Genomic DNA, 9242 nt, shown 5'->3' on the forward strand with positions numbered 1-9242 from the left:
CATGGTTGAAATGGTTTCAAATCGGCAAAACGGTCAACCGACGGCCGCTCTGGGGCATTTACATACACGTTTGGGGGAGTTTGTGCCTCGGGGCAAATTTGCCACGGCAAAGCCAAGGAAGCAGCGGGAATTTCGGATCGTCGAATCCTTACACCGAACCCCACACCAGGGGTGTTAATTCTCGAACCCGCCTCGTTTTTTTCTCGTTCGTTGAAGTACATGTTTTTTAATGCCAGCGTGGTCGACCTAGAACACGGAACACGGAAGTGGCTCTGTACCGGGAAATCTCCGTGGCAAATCGGCAACGGAACGGTCTCCCTGATGTACATTTACGGAAAATATAGAATTGGCTGGGTCTTGAAGTCTCACTGCCAGCGCTGCGTCAATGCGGTAGGTAATTTTGTTTCGATATATTGTGTTTCAAATTTAAATTTACATACCAAAGTGGTGCGTTGATAAATTGTGCGTATATATTATTCCGTCAGAAAGCCAGGTTTTTTTTGTTGTGTGTTTCTTGTGTCCCTCTTTTTCAAAGCATTAGGCACAATCGAAACCTGGGACCTGTTCATAAAATAAGGCACATGAACGGCATCGTTTTAAAAATGACGTTTCGATGGTTGCTAAGATTTTAAAAAAATAACTTGAGTTAAGTTATGTTAGTTATGTTAGCAGTTAGCAATAAATGCTCTAAAATTATACCAAATTTTTATTTCATCCTTATTTTGATGGCAAAAATAAACAACGAATAACTAATAGCTAATGCAAAATAATAATTAATGTCTAAATAATTGATCACTATTATGTTAACATGATGCCATTGGTGTTTCTGCTGCTGCTGGTGAATAATTTGTCCTTGTCAATGTTAGCGTTCATTGCAAACCCTTCCTTAAAAGGACAAGGTATTGAGTTAAGCAACAGTTTGTTGTTCCCTTCTTGCTTCATTCTTATTGAATGCTTGCTGAATGAATTTCTGTAGACCCAAACACCAAGGGGTTACAGAACAATAATTTTTTGAGTCTTTTGTTGTGAAAAGAAGAGAATTGTTCCTCCATTATTCAACATTTCTCAACGTTGTTTTGAATGCGTCATGAACATGAATAAGTAAATTACTGGTTCATCATTCTCCCCTTTCTTTGTTTTGCGCATGGCACTAACACGGTAAATTGGCAATGAATTAAACTAAATGCTTCAGGCGTATGCATGTTTCGTGGAAGCTTTAAATTAAAAGAGTCTTTCGATAATTCCCACAGGTACTATTAAGCAACCTCAAGTAGTTTTGTATTTAAAGACCAGGCATCAGGCATTAAGTATCATAATTAGCTATTAATTGCGTATAACAAACACATATGGTCCGATTTGATCAGAAGAAACCTTCAAGCGGATTCTAAAAGTGTTTTTTACTCTGAACAGTGGATTGATGGCCGAGGGTATTTAATTAGTAATTTTTTATGAAATGACGAAATGGCCCAACAGGGTCAACATATTATTTTCTGTGCTGCAAACAATTCAGCTTAGCTTAGTTTTATCTGTTGAAAAATGGGAAGGTACTGCAAAAAATCGTCCTCCATAAAGGGATGTCACTTACTCCAAGTATTGCTGTTTTACGGATCTTAGATCTTGTGTTTTCGGGCGAGTTTAAACGTTCTGGTGTGCACGGTGCATGCATTATCCTTGTTTATGGCCACCGTAATGCTGTATCGAAACATTTGAAGCACCAGGGATAAGCATCTATTAGCGCGTGCCCATAATGGTTGTCTTTTGTGGCTAGCTTCAGTGCCATGCTCGGAATTGGCATTTCCGCTATTGGAAATCATCTTTCGACCACTCGATTCGATTATCTCTCCCAATCTATGCAACTGATATCCCTTTATTGTGAAAAAGGATCACGACGGAACGAAAGGCGCGTCCCGGAAAAGGGCCGTGAAGGGTTCAAAATGGCTGGTACTAGCTTTTTCCGAAAATCTTCAAGACGTCGTTTGTCGGGAAAAAATGAAAATGAGAGGAATCACCGTAATCCACACATCTTTCGAGCGAGCGCCTATACTGGGGCCGCCATGGTCGGCCATTGTTTCGTTCCACAAAACAACGACAGCTGGCCCAACGCGGGGCCCTTTCTCCGATAACGGCACAGAATCGAATTTGATCAGCAATCAACGGCAATGCGGAAGTGCTTATCTTACCGTCGGACTTTTCATCCCAACGTGGCTTGTGGAAAACCCTTGACCGATGTCATTTTTCCAAATGGTGCAGCATAACACCGAAATGCCCTTTCGGGTCACGTTGGGTCAGTGGCATTATGGCAACCTAATGAATTATTTATTTCACTTATATTGACACGGCCCGGGCGCGCTACTTGTCCAATTCGGAACAATTTTCGTCAAATCAATACAATTGAAATAACATTTGTATTCCGTGCAATTGTGTCCCATGCATTTCATCGCCCTCGACCCCCGCAAACCTACAACAATCGACGCGTTTCCGAGCGTCAAAATTAAGCTGTGGACCGTCCCACTGAAACCCGCCACGTCGCCAGAGGGGACTGCTTAAATATTAGCAACACGACCGGACTACCGGAGTGACCCCCGGGGGAATTACGCAGAAGCGAAGGAAAATTGTAGAATCTTTTGCGACCATTCTAGTGCTAATAAGGTTTCGGTACGATTTGAGCAACAAGCCTTTCGGATCCATTCCGTATGTTCGTTGGCCGATAGGCCGAGAAACATGTTCTCAGCAGTGTCGGAGTAGTCGGAGTTTACTTCTATAAATTGAATTGGAGCCCTACACACTTGAATTGAATTAAAGCCTACACACTTCAAACAAAGACAGTCTTCTTAAAAATGGTCTACAAATTAATGCTGTGAAAATATCAAAATCTTGGGTGACATAAGAATAGTTCAGCCGATACACACAGAAACACGGCCGACACTATCGTTGGCTTTCATCAAATAGAAAAGCCCTTTTTTTGCGCGAAACCATAAATCAGAATTACAACATAATAAAAAGCATTTTTCCATAATGGACAAAAGTCATTCGCACAATTGAACTGCGCAAAGAAAGCGCATTCCGGACGAGCATCGCCTTAATCCGCTTTCGGGCGCCACACTTGAAAGAATTTATGAGTTTAATCCGTGCTTTAATATGCTTAAAATAGCGCTCTTACCCTTCATGTAGAAAATTCTTTGGTTGCCCCTTTCTGTTTTGAGGGGCGGTTTCGAGACTTAGGCCAGAATTGCTCATAGGCATTCTTCCAACCGGACTGGACCGACAGCTTCCAGTACTCGCACGAAACGTGGTACCAATTTTTATGGCCATGCCGATGTGTGGATATTTCATTTCTCGAATTATATCATGTTTGTAAACGTTTCCATCTGCGTTAGTATTGAGCTGCACCGCCAAATTATAGTAATTTCGTGGCGAAGCATAAAGAAGCGCTTAGTAACCTTTCGAGAGCACTTTTTTCCGAAGTTGTAGTATCCGATTTTGACATTTGTCAGCTGTCAAAATGAAAATGTATTGCTAATCCAAACACCTCACCAACGTGAAAATCGATAACATTCCACATTCAGGACACGTCCTTCGCGAATCATCCCTGGCGAAAGCCACAACAGCTGCCCGGAATGTTAAAGGCAGTCGGAGTTTGAGCAAAACTGAATGGTAGCTGTTGTGTATATCATCATCATCGCTTATGAAACTTTTCGGCTATAGTGAGGAAATGAGTTGAAACCCTTAGTATTGTCTTGCTTGTATCAGCCTTGCTTTTACGGTTTTAAATGTCCGCTTGGCAGTTGTCGTTGAAATATGTTACCCGTTCGTGCAAAAAGATGTTCCCAGATCCTAGGCGTCATCGTCTACAACAAATCTTCCGCTGTGACTCACGTGACTCTCCAAACCAGTTAGAGAACCCAGCCGACTCAATAACGTCCGTCACTTTTGCGTGACAATATTCTGCAACACTCATAACGGCGCCACCAGGCTCCGAGGGTCTGGCACGTGAGTGAAGCCGGTCGTCTTCCTTTTTAGAACACGGAACGATACGACGGTCAGTCCACTAGCCACTAGCCAGTGAGAAGATCGAACAGATGAAGATTTGAGCAATTGGATGGGCCTCGATTCCAATGCATTTTCGGAATATTGTCAAGAAAAGATTGGCTTACCCATCGAACAACGTGTCACATTCGGAAGCAAAGTGGAGCGAAGGCACTCGGTGTCAGATAATCTGACGAGCAACACCGAAACACACTGCAGGCAGAGAAGAAAACGAAAAAGTGTCTTGGAAATTATTATTATTAGTTCTAGTCGTGTTGAGTGCGCTTCGGAACGCTGGGCGGAAAACGGTTTTTAATAAGATTATATAAATTCATGGAATATCCGCGACCCCCTCTCCGGGTCGCGTTCGTCATTATTGGCAGCGATTGACACCGTTCCGTGCAGATCAAGCTTGCTGGGCCTCTCTTCGCCCCAAAACACGCACCGGGCGCACTCCCAATGAATATGCAAATTAGTCGCTGGCTGTGCGCTCAAGGGCAGGTATGCTTTTACTCTAAAACATCATGCTCAAGATGGGCTTCCGAAAATGTTCAAGATTTATGAATACATTTACATCGATTTCCGTCCTTCGGAAGTCACTTCATTTCACAGTCGCTACTTATCGGCATGTAGCGATGTATGACGACGCGTGCCATGCTGCCAGGTTTGTCGGGCGCAATCTTAATGCTTTTATCGTGTCTTCAACCTTGCAACTTTGCGGATATTTTAAATTACACCTTACGCATCCAGTGAGGCCCTGCCGGGATTAGCATATTTGCCCTAAATTCGTACAATGTAATTGCATTGAAACCTACTTTCTAGCCCGAAACACAATACGGGAAACTCTGGTTGTAGCAAAATTGGCATAGATCAATATACGGCCTTGAACATAACGAGGTTCTGGGCGGTGTGTAATAACTCAAACGCAGCGCAATTAATAGTTTCAAAGATTTTATCACACTCTAATTTAGGACGCCTCCCGCCGATGCCGACTTTTATCCCCAAGGAGTGCGACTTCTTGGGCAATCACTTTTATATTCCACTTCGCCAGCCAGAAAACTCTTTCTTGGCCAGCCACTGTCCCGGGCGCACAGACTCTCAATGGCACCGGAAGGCTTCCGGAGCTCGTTCACCGGGTGTCTCCAACCCTCCGGGTCGGGCCGGGGTGTAATCCGAAGCAATGTATCAAACATCTTTCGGCATGAAAAATGACTCCGGCGAAGATAAATAAAAATTTACATATTTCTGTCCTCAATTTCGCCGGCCGCCAGGATGTTGATAAACGGAAGACGACCGAACGGAGTGTCTCCATTACCTGCGGCAGCGAGGTTTCGGAGGCAATGGGACAAAACAAATTCATACTAATCTCACCCAAGGCATCCCTTGCGTATCACGGGATAAAGTGGCTTCCGCTGAGTCTGAGTTAATAGACATATGCATAGGAACGGGATCGGCCGAAAGGGATGAGCGGATAACTGGAAGCAAACATCGTACCGCATCAAACACTACAACAAGTTACTTGAAAGAGCATTAAATTGAAGAGATTACAATCAATCACAGAGCAAATATTTACACCAAAAATCGCTATCAGCTGATTGATGGTGGTACCCATTTACGGTACCTTATCCTATCCGTTCGCATACCTTTTTACCAAATACTTGTTCGTGTTCAACGCAACCATCCGCGGCCCAGTGGTTGGAAAGGACACAGACGCTCACCCAATTGCCCGCGGCTCGAAATTTACTACTTCCCCACCGTTTAACTCGAAACAGAAGACACACGGTAGTTTTGGGCATAAAAAATCACACTCTCTAGTGTTCAATTTGCGTGCGGGGACCACGGTGTTTTCCCATGGCCAAAAACTCACTTCAAGGGTCACCTACCTCCGGGTGCCGGGGGACGGAAGTGAACAGCTCGCTGGACTCCTACTAAACGGCAAACGACAATAAAACGGTAGGAAGTCCTCGACGACGCCCGCAATAATTCCGGAAAAACCACCCCGGGGTTGACCGGGAAGCAAATACCCTAAATTGACCATACCATCCCTCAAATCGTGCGCCCGCCGTCCCGACGTTTGTCACAGGCCCGGCGCCCACAAGAGCAGGCTCGACGATGTTGATAGAACCGGTCCACCTCTCTGGGCTGGACGAACTAAATGTCCGTGACTCCGTGGCGCTCCCGGAAACCCACCGGGGAATTTGGTCAACGGTCAGCCGGCGATGGGTCGGCGCAAGGTAAGGGATTAATAAATGCTAAGCCAAACCCCCGAAGGTAAATAAAACAAACCATAAATGTTTATGTATGATCTATTGGAACGAAATCAATGATTGGTGCTCATGCGGAAAATGCTGCCAAATGGTCGGACGCACTAGCTGAACGTGGAACGCTAAGAAAATTCGGTCGAATCACCCGAAGATGCGGTGTCGTCGTAAATATTAATAAAGCCCTTAACGAAGTGTATTGTTCGTTGGCGTGTGTTGAAGAGAGCTGGTGCCGAACCGATTGGTTCACATTTTGGGCCAGCTACGATTCGTATAACTACGGGTTTTCCACTGCTAACCCGTAGTTGTAAGCTGGCGAATCGTATCACTGCCAAATACTTTTACTCGTACACAAATTAGTAGTACTCTACGGAACGCTCCCCGACAATTGGTTTGAATTTAGTTCAGTTTGGTGTCTGTTTTCTGATACTACCAAATACCAACCAAATAGCTTCAAGTCCTTCTATATGTTCAACTATTGAGACTAAATTTTAAAAATAAAGGGTTCAAAAAGGTGATTATTTACTAATTAAATGTATGTTTTAAGATGTTTCATTTTATGTATAGGTACAGAATTATCACATTAACATGACCTTGGGATTCCATAAATATTTGACAAAAGTGTGGCAGTAAACGACAAAATAATCAAAGTATACGCAAATGAAGGACATTTTAATCGACACAAAACTTCTGGCCACGAGAAATTGACTCCAACACGAAAAGATAAATTTGTGATAAACATCTGAATAACAATTCTTTGTCTCTTAGTGAAAAAAACAGACACCTGAAATAGAGCAATAACAGCCCCCTTGAGTGAATATCATTCGGCGGAGACAGCGTAATGTAGGCAAATCTGGCCATGTTTTCGAAATATGTCCGTCCCTGCTGGGGAAAGGAATACCTTTCTACCATCAGAATATTTTAGCACCTACTTCATTCTTCACACTAAGATTAAATTACACTCAAAAGGAAGTGAACCTTTGTCGTATGAGCCACAAGGTGTTGAGTGGAATGTGTTGAGTTGAAAGCCTACGTTTACTTGTTGAAAGATGTGATCATTCCTCAAGAAAAATGTAATATTAATCAAGATTTCACCCATACAACATGATGATACCCCAATCAGCAAGGAACATGTAGTAGTGCATGACAAAACAAGTGGATTTGAAGTTTTGCAGCAGGGTTTTTGAATGTCTAAAATTTTAAATTTTATTAAATTAAATTTTTGAGTGTCTAAATATTTGCAGCCGTAATATTGATTTTGTATTAATTATCACCAAACGTAAAAACAATCTAGCAAATGCTTAGCACTAACTTTTGAATAACAAAAAGTAAGTTTTCTTCTAGTATTGAATGATACGTTTGAATGATACGTGTGGCTCACAAAACTTTGTTTTGTGAGCCACAATTGGTTTATTTTTCAGAGCAAGCATAATGCTATTAAGGTGTTTATTTTTTTTAATGAATCGAAACTGTTGCAATAGAAATGAAAAGGAAAAGCTATCAATAAATTTCTTATAGAATATTGAAACGAGGCATTTTCGCCTCATGAAACACAAAAGGAACGAAACTTGTCATGGAACAATTCAACCAAAAAAAAAAATCAAAAAAATGTTGAGGGGATGAAAAAGGGAAAATTATAGATACTATAATCTACTTGCAACAGTAATTTGTATTGTAGTAAAAGTAATGAAGTAAGTGTAATTGCAGTGTTACAAAAACTATGGCAATTTTGTTTAAATAGGTAGTTGAATAGGAGCTTCATTTGGATGGGTGTTTCAACACTGGTTTTGAAATGCTTAACAACTGCAACATTGTCTGTGCGAAGTGAGTTTATTGTTATTTCAATCGACCATATTTGAATAATAAGCAATAAAGACAGCCCTGAACCCGTTCGAGGAGACCGAGCCTAGAATCCCTCGGCGAGTCCTGCGATTTCCTTCACCATCTCAGCTATAATAAATGTGATTCGATTAGACTAAAATTAGTAAGCCAGTCAACGGCAAACGGTCCCAGCCTATTAGCTAAACACAGACGTAATTGTCTTACCTGCTATATTTAATCAACTCAACCGTTGTTCTCTCGCCTTCTGCTCGCTCGACAGTGCTCAACCCCGGAAGGATCCGCCTTCTCTAATCAGATACTGATACGTTTATTTATGCAAAAACTCGGTTAATTAATCATCTGTAAATGTACGGCAATTATGGTGCGCGCTGTGCTCTGCCCGTGCCCCGTCCTACGACCCTTCAGTCTGCTGGTCGGATAGGGCTTTGCCTTCGCTTCCGCGCTAGCCAGGGATCCGTTAGCGGCACCCTCGGCAATCGGGTGGCCACCGGAGCGTTGTGTATTTAGCCGTCAGCGCGATCAGCGAAGTATGCCTTTCGCCCGAGCCGAGGGTGGTCTGGTGGTGACAAAACATGTCTTCAAAGGGCACGGCTCTAGATTAGGTTATCAGTGTGAAACGATACTTCGTGGTTTTCTTTCTCGATAATAATTAAATATGTCTATTGTCTCACATCAAACCCAACTAATCACCGTACAAATACAAGCTGGTATGCATATGCATAATATTTTATCACAAATTTTGCATATTTTTTGTAACTTCCGATTGTTAGACACTTTCAATTAGTATAAGAGTACATTTGTGGATCCTTTATGCTGCACATTCTAAAAATGAAAGTAATGTCGCCACATGAGCACAATTTTAGTTTCAGCATCCGAGTCATATCGCCAACATTGAAAAACACAGACCTTTGCGTCTCAATAGTTATCGCATGGTACAAAATAAAACAACTCTATTCATCGCTTCAACTTTTGTCCAAAAACTGCCCAATGCTTCTTTTCTAAGTACATCCTTCTGAGAAAAGTCCAGGAAAAGGTGGCTCGCCGTTAATCAACTACGAGAGCTCTATACGCGAAGCGGCTTATCGAAAGAAGGCAAGCCACAAAAACAGAAGG

This window comes from Anopheles bellator, chromosome 1 (genome assembly GCF_943735745.2).
Source record: "Anopheles bellator chromosome 1, idAnoBellAS_SP24_06.2, whole genome shotgun sequence".
NCBI classification, from domain to species: Eukaryota; Metazoa; Arthropoda; class Insecta; order Diptera; family Culicidae; genus Anopheles; species Anopheles bellator.